The sequence below is a fragment of the Pinus tabuliformis genome, chromosome 1_2, assembly GCF_031772625.1.
Source record: "Pinus tabuliformis cultivar Carrire ecotype Pingquan chromosome 1_2, CPIR1, whole genome shotgun sequence".
In the NCBI taxonomy this organism is placed as follows: Eukaryota; Viridiplantae; Streptophyta; class Pinopsida; order Pinales; family Pinaceae; genus Pinus; species Pinus tabuliformis.
In genome coordinates this window covers 976,723,713-976,737,708 of record NC_142298.1, presented here as the reverse complement: position 1 = coordinate 976,737,708, position 13,996 = coordinate 976,723,713, and positions in this window count along the sequence as shown.

Genomic DNA, 13,996 nt, shown 5'->3' with positions numbered 1-13,996 from the left:
ATCCAGAGGTGTAACCACCATGCTTATATAAAAAGGCTAATTCTTTCCCCGATGATGGACATTAACTTTGGATTCAAGCATTGCCTTGAGAAAAATTCTCCCATCATCCTAATTTTCCTTATGCAGTGAGTTCGCATGAGGAAATGAATGCTCTCAAGATCTGTACTCTTCAGTAAGGTCCTTGACATTGTTTTAAGGGTTTGTTTCATATTTAAAACTCGTTGCCTTCTTGGATGAATGCTCCAGGTGTATTCCATTTCCTGCATGCGATGCCACATATATGTTGGTAGCTTGAGGCACAAGTGTCCTCTCTCGTCCTGTGACCATACAAGGTGGATTTCCACTTGGACGTTCTCATTTAATTTCCTTGGATTTAGAACCCTCTGAGTCGATCGAATCAAGCTTTTGTATCTTCTCATTAACTTATCTTGCGATCACGGGATTAGGGCTCGGATCCTCCCGCCACCTTCAAATTCAATTATGCCTTGCTCCAGTTGAGAGCCTAAGTTGGCAAGTCTATCCACTTCTGAACTTAAATTTCGAAGGATATGCACATAAGACATTTCTTCAAATTGTGAGGATAGTAGGGCTATCCAACTCACAATTGGAGGAATTCTTTTGCGATCTCCAACTAATGCCATTGAGATTTTCCTTATCACCACCATTAAATCTCCCAAGATAATTATCTTTATAATTTTGTTACTCCTCACTACATCCAAACCTTTACACAAGGCCCAAAATTCAACTTGATTATTTGTTTCAAATTCAGCCCTAAACATATTAACTATATCATTTTTTTCATCAAAATTATAAATCACCCCTAAAATAATTTAAATAATTATTAATATAATTTTTTATTTTTAAATTTTAATATTTAAAAATAATAATACAAAATAAATATCATAAATTTAATATTCTACTTTTATGAAAATTAAAAATGTATAACACATTACTATCTGAATAACTTTATATATATATAAATATATAATTTATTAAAATAAGCAAAAATCGTTAAAACCATTTACACCATTTTTATTTTTATCATTTTAATAAATCATAATATATAAATTGATGATAAATTATGCATGTAATACTGGAAATTAGAAAAAAAACCAATTCCCTTAGAGTTATGTGACATTGATATATATATATATATAAAGAAAATAAAATAAAATAAAGTCATAAAATATTAGGTAATCACGTAAAATCACTTGTTTAATGAAAATTATGGAATACCATTTTATAATTTAAGTTTCACACTTAATTGAGATTTAAATTAATAATTACAGTACGTTATTTTATTTAAATTAATAATTACACTACGTTATTTTATTAAAGTAATTTAAGGTTTAAATTTAATTTAAGTTAGATGTTGAATATATATAAGTTAGATCAGCACTAATTTGGGTGTTCAGAAATAGAGGAATATGCCAAAACCATTTATGCACGCATTTGTATGGAAATGGACTTCAGCTCCGGATTCCCAGCCAAAATACACCTAACAAGTAAAGACTATGTGTGGAATCAGAAACTCGATTATGAAAGTGTCCTCTTTAGATGTCGATCTTGCTTTGAGACAGGCCACCTAGCCAAAAATTGCCCAAAAGCCTCCCAGAAAAATTCTGCTAGAAAAAATCACCACAGATCTACATGGTGGGAAGGAGCACAAAAAGAACACTACACTGTCATCAAAGAAGAACACTCTCGAGAAAACTCTGAGTCACAGGAAATCGGGCAAGAAAGAAACAACTCTCAAGACAAGCAGGGGGAAAACCCCGCCCAACAACAAAAGAGTGAACTCAACAATCCCTCAAGCATCAACAATTATGAAGATTCGAATACCGCACAAAATAAATCCTCATTTAACAGCAAAGCAGATCTCCTAGACCAAACTTCTTCTCTGACTATCTTCAAAAGGATGAACACAATAGATCGCAAAGCTAAGACACCAATGTCCCAAGAACTAGAAGAGATGAAGGAGATGCAAGATAAAGAAAGTTGGAAAACCGTAGAGAAAAAAAAGAAAGCTACAACACCAATCTCGCCAAGAAAGACGAGGAGCCAGACAATTAGAAACTAAGAAATTATAGGTCTGATAGACCAATTTGGTCTCAGTGGATGTTAACCATCATCATCATCATCATCATGAGAAATTATTTATTTTTAGATGTAGTTTAACATTTAATTTTTTTATGAAGTTGAAATTTGCAAATAGAAAGTTTATATATATATATATATATATAACATTGAAATTTATATTATGTAAAATTTATGTTTAGTATAGTAGAAATACAAAATAAATGTAAATTTATGGTTTATGAAAAGATTGTTTGGTTTTAAGAGGCTTATTTATCATGTTTAGATTTTTTTTACATAATAATAAATTGTTTTGCTTGTTTAAACTTTAATAAAAGATCTTTACAAAAAGTTTTGTTTTTTCTCCATTACATCTTAAATAGAAATTAGTCATCTATTACAATAACTTCAGGGTCATCAGCCCCCTGATTTAGATCCGATATGGTAAGGGTCATTGAGTTAGCAAATGATATTTGAGTTGAGGTATTGTGATCCCGGTAAAATGAAAGAAAGGTTGTAATCTTCTCCCCAAGTCGGATGACATCTATATGAAGCTCATTGATTTGGTTTTTGTTCACATTAAATAAGTTAATTGTAGAATCAAACTTGTTTGAGAACTTTGTGATCAACTTGATGACTGTGCAAACATCCATAGCTCCTTTCCTTTATTTATTTTTTGGAGCTATAATGATATTGGTCAATTCCTGGTTAATAGTGATGCTATTATTATAAATAGAGGTCCTCCTCAAGGGGCACAACATACAACACAAGAATTGACTATGACCGAGCTCCCAGATAGCCTGATATGTTGACTCTCCACTGTCCCACCACCACTCACCTCCAAAAGGGAAGTCTCTCCACTAGCCGCAAGCAAGGAAGGTCACTCTTCCCCCAATCTTGCTGACAATATCCCCCCTGAAACTAGGCCCATAGAAACAAAGAGGAACATGGCAATTCCCATAACGAATAAAACTTAGAAAGTTTCAGAGTAGAACTATAGGAAGAGTAACATTCCACTCATAAAATCAGAGAGATCCCCTCAAAGATACCAACTGAGCGCATCAAATCTCCTTGAAGGAAATTAAGTTATAGAATATTGAATAAACCAAAATTGAAGGCAAGGAACTTGAGAGCATAGTACCTTAGCGAATTGCCTCACTAAACACAAACCGTGTTACCCTTGCTGTCGGTTGACCAGAGCCAATTGTCTTGCATTGTGGTTCATGACAACCACTGGCTAGACCACTAGTAATACTAAAAAATCCTAAGTAGATCAAGAAAGAATAACAATCAACTCAACATTAGAGGAGAATAAACTAGAGCAAATGAGTAGTTTCTCATTATGGTTTTGAACATCAATCCCTCATAGAGCAATATCTCACATTATGTATATCCTTTTTCATCATATATCCACACTACCAACTTCATCCACAAACGCTTTGTCTAAATGGGCTGCAATGAAGTGGATTGAACCCACCACGATCAACTCAACATTAGAGGAGAATAAACTAGAGCAAATGAGTAGTTTCTCATTATGGTTTTGAACATCAATCCCTCATAGAGAAATATCTCACATTATGTATATCCTTTGTCATCATATATCCACACTACCAACTTCATCCACAAACGCTTTGTCTAAATGGGCTGCAATGAAGTGGATTGAACCCACCTCACTAGTACGATTTCATTCTCGAGATGCATCATATCCCAAACCGGTTGAGTTATGCAAGGGGTTATTTCTCGGTTATTTCTTTGTTTAATACTCTAATGCGAGGTTATAGGTGACAACCAATCCTAATTTCCTTGCATGTTTTTCAATATTCATCAAGCGGGGGAGCCACCTTCCCCCGCTTTAAAAAAATGGAGTTGGTTTATAAATGGTGTTTAACATTAATGAAATATGATCAAGGCAAGGGTGCTTCAATGAGGAACCCATTCACCACGAGAGTTAAATATGATCAAGGCAAGGGTGCTTCAATGAGGAACCCATTCACCACGAGAGTTCCTTGAGGTAATTGCACTGCTTGATCACCATAGAGTCCGCAAGAGAGTTGATTTAATTGCATATAGGGAATATTTAATATTTGAATAAGGAGGAGAGCTAGTGCTCGAAATAGGAGAAAATTGAATTTAAGATCATGTTTGTGGGAGTGGTAATATTTAAATTTTTATGAAGTTGGAATTTGAGTAATTTAACACTTACAAAGAATATTAAATAGATTTGTAATATTAAATAGAACTAACTGAATTTTCATCAATAATTTTAATGATAATATCCTCGTCACATGACTTTAAATTTATGATATTACCTTTTTATTGAACTAATAATTGTTACATGAAGTGTAAGCAATATCCCTTATTCTTACCTATAAATTACAACTAAAGCTTTCTTAAAGGATAGATCCAAAAATGATCTCCATGTTATGGCCACTCTCACCTTACTCACAACCCTTTTTATGTTTGTAATAGTAAAAATATCAACTGCACAATTGAGATGCACTTTACTCACACCCCCTTCTACATGTGTATTAGTCAAAAGATAAACAAAACAATTGGGCATCCCATTCTTAGATTTTCAATCACACCATAATTGAAAGGATTTAGTGTTGCCAACGTTTATAATATTTTTTAATAAATTTATTATAAATTGCAAATCTCTTTCCACCTACAAAATATTGCAAACCACTTGAAACACCAATCAAAATCTCCTCTTTATTATATAGCGCTATTCAACTTACAAAAAATATCATAAACAACTTAAAATACAAACCAAAATCTCCTCTCTTATTTTTATTTTTTTTAATTTTTATGTGGTTTATGATTCTTGGAGATCGATGACCGTTATGTCCATGAAATATTGTACTATGCAGATCCATTCGAAGGGATCACTTCCTATCGGTTCAATCACGGAGCCTGGCCTAGAGAGTGTCAAGAGAATTAAACCCATGACCTCTCAATAACAAAAATGCTTTAACAACAAGGACTCAACCATCTGAGCTAACCATTGGGGCTCAAAATCTCCTCTCTATTATATATACCTAGTATGAGTTACTATAACAATAACTAATATTCAATATGAATATAAATATGGTTTCTTTATGATAGTCAATTGGGTTTATCCTGGGTGATTGGGAAGAATAATTGGGATCTGGTAGAGTTTGTAGCTTGGGCAGATACTTCAGATGATTGAGATAGCCATTAGGAATCCATGTGAGAAACTTGGAGTGATGGTTAGGCAAAGACCTTGAGGGCTAAGAAGGCCCACGATCTAGAGTTAGAGAGAGCTAGGATTCAAAGGGAGCCATGCAGGTGGGAGAGAGTAGTCTTCCAAGTGTCATGGTACAAGATGGCCATGCAAGAAGCTCAGGAGCAGGAGACTTCTAAGAGCACGATGTCTTCGAAGAAGGGTCCTTGTCATATAACAGGAACTGCTTATGTGTGATATGGAGCAACTATGGTAGTAGATCAAGGGCCCATGAGTAAAAGGAAGGAAAACCGCGTTATTGGCCAACAATATAATTTCCACGTTGACTGTATGACAACAACCACGAGAAGGTGTAGAGTCATGGGTATGGGATCTTTTTCGACAAGCACAAGTTGATAAAGATGGTAGTAGTCGAGAGGGCCGCTAGCAGAGACCATACAAAATGTACGAAGGTTGCTAGTAGGATTGGTGAAGGTTAGGCCACAAAGGGAGACCATATTAGTTGATAGTTTGGCAACAGTGCTAGAGAGACATAACATTGGGAGCTATAAGATGGAGAATGAGGCTTGGGACATTGTGCAAGAACTATAGGGTAAGCCAGTTCCAAGTGGTTCTTCAAGAGGTACCTTCCTCACTAAGAGGGAGTGTTAGAGTTTGTAGCTCGGGTAGATACTTCAGAGGGCTAAGATAGTCATTGGAGATCCATGTGATAAACATGGGGTGAAGGTCAAACAGAGATCCAGAGGGTTGAGAAGGCCTACAATATGGAGTTAGAGGGAGTCAAGCATTAGAGGGAGCCATGCAGGCGGGAGAGGGTAGTCTTCCAAGTGTCACGGTACAAGATGGTCACGTAGGATGCTTAGGAGCGGTAGGCTGCTTGGAGCAAGATGTCTTTGAAGAAGGGTCCCTATCATACAACAAGAATTGCTTCTTTGTCAGATGGAGTAGTTGTGGTAGCCGATCAAGGGTGGAAATGTGTTCCAAGTTTGAAGGCAGAGCCATTTCTAGGTGGTGCCGTGAGAATACATCACACTAAGAGGGAGTGTTGATGTTTTGGTAGCAATGGTAGTATTTTCACGTGTGGGGCAAATGGGGTAAGTGATGGGGATTTGCACCTATAGATCTATGGTATTTTGTTGACCCACAATATTATGATAACCCATGGTATTTTGATGACCCATAATATTTTGATAACCCATGGTATTGCACCCTTTCTAGAACTATAAGTACAAGGGTGAGTGATACATTCATGTGTTGAGTGATTGGGAGAGATACTTTCTCAAGATCAGTTCGACTTGATTGAAGAGAGGCAAGAATTTTGCTGAGTGGAGGTTGAAATGAGCCAAGTGAAGGAGAAAGAGAGGGTCAAGTACAACTAGAAAGAAGGTTGAGTTATTTGTTGAAGACAAATCAGTTTAGTAGCCAACTGAGCCCATGCATGCACATGCCATACAAGCTTGAGGTGGTCGAGTTAGGGGGTAGAAAAGGGTGTCATACAACATTGGAACATGCTTGCACAACAGACCATACAATAGGGTAAAGAGGTTGAATTTATCACATAGAGGCATTGGATTTATGAGGCATTTTAGAGGCTGATTTCTTCTTACAAGCTGATCAATTTCCTCCAACAGGTTGAGTTACATGTTTTGCTACCACTAATAATTTTTTGTGTAAAATTCTCTCAAGTACTGATACTAATTTTCGTTATTAATATAAAAGTGAAAGAGCATTGTTCTAACTCATTTTTATGTTGTTTTAAGTCTGATTTCTCTTGTTATTTCCATTGCAACTTAATTTGGATACTTATATTATAACAATTTCAAAAAAATAGTTTGATAAAGTATTATTTTGGATTTTGTGTAAATTGTTGAAATAAAATAAATCTAATTTGATATTAAAGAATTTAGAGAATCCTCCCCTCCATATTCAACTTTGAAAAATAACTCGATAAACTTTAATGTGATAACTTTGAAACTTGTTATTAAAAAATGAATATTCTCTTAAAAATACCTAGAAAAAGATATTTTAACAATGATAACGTGTTGATTCATTGATAAAGTAACTATCTCACAATTCAATCATTCCTACGATGCATTCCAAGTTTCCCATTAAAGTTTTAACAAGTAGTGTTAGTGTTAAATAATAGATCGTTTTCTTGCCCATAAAAACCTTTGTTTAAATGCCTAGGGTTGATTTTTTGAAATGTATTACCTGAGGATTTTCAATATATTTGTTCTCCACTGAGAATATTTCTTAGGTTAAACTCTGACAGAGCTAAACCAAAAGACAACCCAGCACTTTAACATTGTTATGTATTGAGAATAGAACCCACATAGGGACCAATGCAAGTGAATAATGGCAGGGGATGTGCATTGAAAAGCATTAAGGTATATATCATTTTATAATTTGAATGAATTGAAAATTTCGCTTCACATGGACTTGTAAAGAGGAACATTCATCCTCATCATAACATGTTTATATGGAATCGAGCCATAAAGAGACTCTATTGACCTCAAAATTCAAGGTCCGTTATCTTGAGAATCTCATAAAATCTGTCTAAAGTTTTAATAAAAAGCCAATCTTTTGATCATGAAAAAGGCACATGTAGTGTTGGTAGAATTGGGTCAACAATTTCATAATGGAAAAGATTGTTACAGACCATGGACTCTTTATTTTCACATCTTACCAAGCATCATGACACATATTTATATATTTTTATTTTTTAAATTAAAGTAGCTTCAATCTCCTATCCTAAAAAGTTGTGTCATATTATGTACTCTGTATTGCAACAAAAGTTTAGGATAACATATTAAAAACTCCATGAAAAGTCTAAAATAACATGTTAGAAATTCCATGAAATCTATATTAAAAACTCCATGGAAAGTCTAAAATAACATGTTAGAAATTCCATGAAATCTATGTAACATTAGGAATCCCAACGCTAGATTAATTAAGTGTAATAAATTGTAACTATCAACTAATACATTAGTTCTTTAACATGCCATTCAAGATATCCAGAGAGTAAAGGAATGCATATAAATTGCCATCATGGGATAGATCTCAAGGGAGTTCATCCCCATAAACCAAGAAAGAAGTTTTATCAAAATGAAAAATAACCACCCTAAGCAAAAGTTTGACTTTGCATGCCTCTTGTTGAGTGGCTTGATTGGAAATGGGGAAGGACATTGTTTTAATATGTTACTATCTGGCCATGTTTATAAATGGCTTTGTTACAATCTGGCCATGTTTATAAATGGTTTTTGTTCAGTCATGTCTTGAAGGTACGCTGAACACAATTTATCACTTAAGGTTATATTAAAAAAAATGGTTATTTTATTCGTAACCGTACATAGAACTTTATAATTAAACTTCAAAAAAAAAAAAAATTCGTTGCCTTGGTGGTGGGGTTTTATATAACTGTCAAAAGATTAGTTTATTTGGCAATGCAAAATCAATGATATTCATCATGTGGCTGGGATGAAAACTTTAGTGGATCATTTTTCGTTTTTTAGGTTTAGATGGACTTTGTGTATTAATAATTTATAATAATTTTTATTGGTTTCTCTCCTCTAGCATTTTGTTTTATTAATTAATCACCTTTTTCCATAGTGGTGTTTTATGTTATTCGAATGCTTTTCAAAGATGTTATTATAGATTATAGAGTAATGTTTAATTTTTTTTGTTTAATGGTATTGTGGTTTTCCATTTTTTTTTTGGTAAATTATTGTATTATTATATGTAAATTTGATTAAGTAGATTGAAATATAATTTTAAAAAGTGATTAGATATAGAGTACTTTCTGTGGTTGTTGAATTATTTTTATACAACCCCATATACTATGAACATGGTGTTTTTCGATTTACACAATATTGTTTTTATTCTTTAGGTTTTTTTATTTTTCTTTCTCAACCCAACTCAATAGGTTCTAGATTTTCTAGCCTAACAAACATTGACTGAACATATAGTTGAGCACTTAGACTTTCGTAGATGGACAAATAGTTCCATGTGCTACCATTGGTAATCTTGGAAATCTTGGAAGGGTCCAGGCCCTTAGATCCCCTTTGACTCGAGAGACTTATTGAGCCTATGGATAATGATCCTACAACCAGTTGGGAAAGTCTAGTTGGGGGAAGACTCTTAATGATCATAACTAACATCTTCCCATTACTAACATGCTTGTTTAGGTAACATGGTTGTTTAAGTTTTTAATACTCAATGCATACCCTTCTGTGATTATATACATGAATTTTACATTTAAATAGTGTGCTTTGATTTGCAAAAGCTGACCCTTATTTTGGGCACTTTCTAGTGATACCAACTTAAATATCTAGTGTTTTAACTTTTTACTAACTTAGATTTTATATTTGTTTATGAAAATTGTCGGGAGAATCCACTTTTTACATTAAAAATTCTATATATTAATAGAATTAAAAAAGTTATCATTAAATTTTTTAATCAACTATTCATGTATTATAATATATTTTTAATTTTTTTTAACTTTTCACTTATCATAATTTTTTTTATAAATTATATTTTTAATCTAATCTATTAAATTATTAAATCAATATTTAATATTAAACTCACATTAAAATTTTACTTTAATAAAATAATTATATTGTTTTATTATTCAAATAGGAAAAAAAAACAAAAAAAACTTATAAATATAAATTAAGATTTATAAAATTTTAAAAACTTATGAATATAAATTAAGATTTATTGAATCTTTAAAAATGAGTTATTTAGAACTTTTAACAACTATATATAATTTTTCTCATTTTTCTTTATTTTAAATTTTTACCATTTTTTAATTTAAATTTTATTAATATTTTTATGATTTTATTTTTTATTACATTTTAAAGAATTTTTAATTTATTATTTTATCCTTAATTTAAAAAGTCATCGAATTTAAATATAAAGTGATTATTAATATGTAATTAGTGTAATTAAAAAAATATTAATATAAATGAATTATAATTATTAATTTTATCAATAAAAATGATATGAATTAATTATTTTTTAAAATCAATTATAATTATTTTATTAATTTTAATTAAATAAAAATATTCTTTTATGGTGGGTGTAAAAACCTGACGCTTGTTGAAAGGAGATCACAATTGTTAATAACCAACTGCCCAACGATATGCTTGTTCAGTTTATTGACAACTTGGCACACCCATTGTAATTTTGACTTGATCCTCACATCACTCACCCTGATGGCTCTATATTGTGAACTTCGTTTGGCTTGTGCGACCATTATGAGATGGGATGTCAAAGTACTATATTCTCTCCCTAAGAAGGATGAGGCTTGCATCAATGCCACCACATATTTATACTCTGGCACCATTATATTCTCTTCATTGGCTTGTGGTTTGTTATGGTTCGTTTTTTTTGCAATCACCATGCCTATATATTTTGTTTTCAATGCACCCATTATTTGGCCTGCTTTTGAGCATCAATTGGTAATCCCAATGTTCGTCAATGTGTCTCACCATTGGCTCCACCTTTGGCATCCCTCACACTCCTACATTTGCTATATGGGTAAGTATTGTCAATTGGCGATTTGGCTTTACAGTGATGGTAAGGCCTTCAAAAATCTCAATCTACTTCATCACCTTTTGTTGGATTCTCTAATTCAGTATATTTACAACTTTAGAGAGGGAAAATCTGAGATGAGTAGTCGTTTCCATGGATGGCATTCAACTTTGTTAATGAAACAACCCTTAAGTTCAAAATTTTGTGGCGGTACTAAGAGCTCTGGTTCATTTCTGCAAACTATTAAATTCGTCTTGTGGCAGCACATGGATTGGAGTTGGCATCTTTTTTATAGCTCCACTCTTCTCTCCATGACGCATAGTGAAGAGCCATTTGTTGCTTGGAGGCAAGAATGGCCAAATGTGATTGGTATGGCAGTCATTGGCCTCCATGGCTCAACATAGAAACCTTGGTAAATTGTTGGACATAGGACAACAACATATAGGTTGCAAACGTGGGCACCTAGGATGCAGACTAGTTCGAGGTTCCTTGCTACTAACTCACCATGATACATCAACTTTGTAGATTCCATATTGCATATTGGAGGTCCAACAACATCGGATATTGCCGATCACACATTACAGTTGCATGGCATATCGGAGCACTACATATCAGAGGTACGATATATCGAAGGTAATGGCACATAGATGATCGCATATATGCAATCGCAACATCGACACATCGACGGTCAGCAATCGAAACTTCAAGAAGATCGGAACATCGATGGTTGGTAATTGGAACTTCAAGCAGATCAGAACATCGGTGGTCAGAAATCGAAACTTCTAAGCACAACAACCTTTAAAAGGTTGCGATACGCGTAAAGTTTTGATATAGTGTAAAATCATCGAGGGACTCAAATATAGGTTTACAAAGGATTTCATCGCAAAACCAAGGGCAGACGGGTCGTTTTCTCTCTCCTCCAACAGGACGCGTGGCAACACAAGATTGGCTCCGATAATGGTGTGTGGCAGCACAGGATTGGCTCTGATAAGGATATGTGGTGGCACAGGATTGGCTCCAATAAGGACACATGGTGGCTGACGTTAGCATGACGTGGTAGCATGGAAGGACACGTGGTAGGAAGTTATGGCATTTTGAGGGGCCTAAGGGGGTGAATATGGATGACACGTGTCGCCACTCAAGAAGTTCCATGTGGAAATGATGACTTCATAATTGGATATTGGCAATCAGAGAATGAGCATGTTGCAACTCCAAAGTTATTTCCCTGACTGGAAACCTTCGATGAAGAGGGGCTTTGATATTTCGCTAGCACATGGTCATCAGAAGAACTTAAAGGAAAGGGGCGCAAAGCACTTTACAAAGGAAAAACGACCCCTCAGGCAGGAACAAAAGGCCTTAGCGCCTTAAGGCTAAGCCTCCTATCACAACCCTCAGTCCTATGACGAGAAATGTAAAAAGGGGGCTAAAACAAAAGGGGCCAAAGGATATCAGAACTCGTTGTTTTGTAACGTTGTTAAGAATAAAATCCCAATAAGTAAAATCTCTGATAATGTAATACAAAGCTTTAAAGGAGTATGAGTGTACAACTAAGGTATTGAATGAAGGTACAGAGCACTTGGAAATTAAAAAGGGCCCATCCTGTGGAAGACTCTATAACAAGAAACCAAGGACTACATGGGAAACATAAATGAATTTGACTGCTTCGCGTGCACGTCTTCAGCAAGGTAAATGGAGGTATGGGACTCGGGGAGTAGTTAAGGCGGAAAGCGACAAGCGAACTGGCCAAATCATTATGGCAGCGACATGGCTTGATCAGAGGCCATCATAGGAAGTGGCGTGGAGATATTTTCCTTAAATCATCATTCAATTTTCCTTTTTCTTTTATTCTGTAATTTATGCATTTTACCTTTGTAATTGAAATTATTAGGGGCAATAGGCCTTCGCATGCTGAGACAACTAGTCGATCAGACAGCTGGAGCTCAGGCTGAGATATTTTATAATTATTTTTCAAGATCTCCCTCTTCTTATAAATAGAGGGAAGAAACACTTAACAAAGGTTCCCAAATCCTGCATTCTAGAGGCCCTCTATTTGTAGAGAAAACGGTTCCACATTGGTTCTATTTGCCTGTTCAAAAGGGACTTGAGCGATACAAATGCTAAATGTAATGGACTAGTGATTTGGACTGCATCTTGAAGGTTAATGAATTTGTTTTTTTGATTCCTATCAAAGCAATATGTAGTATGTTTTCCCCTTTGTTTATCACTACATGTATGTCTTTCCTCTAAAATAGTGTAATGAAGTTGTTGGTATCATTCTCATTCATGGTTGTATATTTGCTGCTAAGTAGTAACGGTACCTGTGTTAACTACATATTTACTTATGTACATGTAATGTGCACATATTTACTTAATGTTATTTGGTGACAAATGTATTCATGATGGATAGAGCTTGGGACCTTAATTAGTGCTCCACTCTTTTTGCATTTTCATTGCCTCACCCTTCCGTATCTCTACTGGATATTGTTGCCTAGGATTTTGTGCTATGTCCACTGCTTTGCATCGATTTCCCTCCTTTCCTTCCTTCTATTCACCTATACTACAACAATGATGTTAAGTTTCCTATTGTTGTGTGTCGGCCACTAGAACCAAGACATTCCTCTTTGAGATTAGCCATATTTACCCCTTGAGTATTTAGATCTATGTATTTGCTTGAGTTTACCTTGATGAAGGACTATTGAACCAAGCCATGAATTATCTTTTCTAATTACGTGACGTATGGAGTGCAACATACATCCCTAAGGTAATCTTCAAAAGCACTCCTCTCTTTAATATGCCCTAGGCTCTGGTCTCCAATCAACCCAAAGGTTGTCTTTAGGAGGCTTCTATATCTTTTGAAGCAATTGTGCGACAGGTGGTAGAAAAGGCTACACCATCTTTTTGGCATTGTTTTCAAGGAATGAATCATAATATTTTTCTCCGGGTATGACAATTTTTACATTCCCTCTGTTAGGTGAGCAAGGGAAGTGTGGGTTGAATATCTCTCACCTTGGTGATTCCATTGTTTCATTCTTATTGTAAACACCCTTATTTGGTCATCCTAGCTTACAAGAGGCCTCATACTTAGTCTGATGCTAAACAACAAAAAACTTCCCCTACATCTGAACTTGAGATCACTCACCTAAAGGGTTTTCAAAATGGTCATGCCTGCATTCTTGGCCAGCA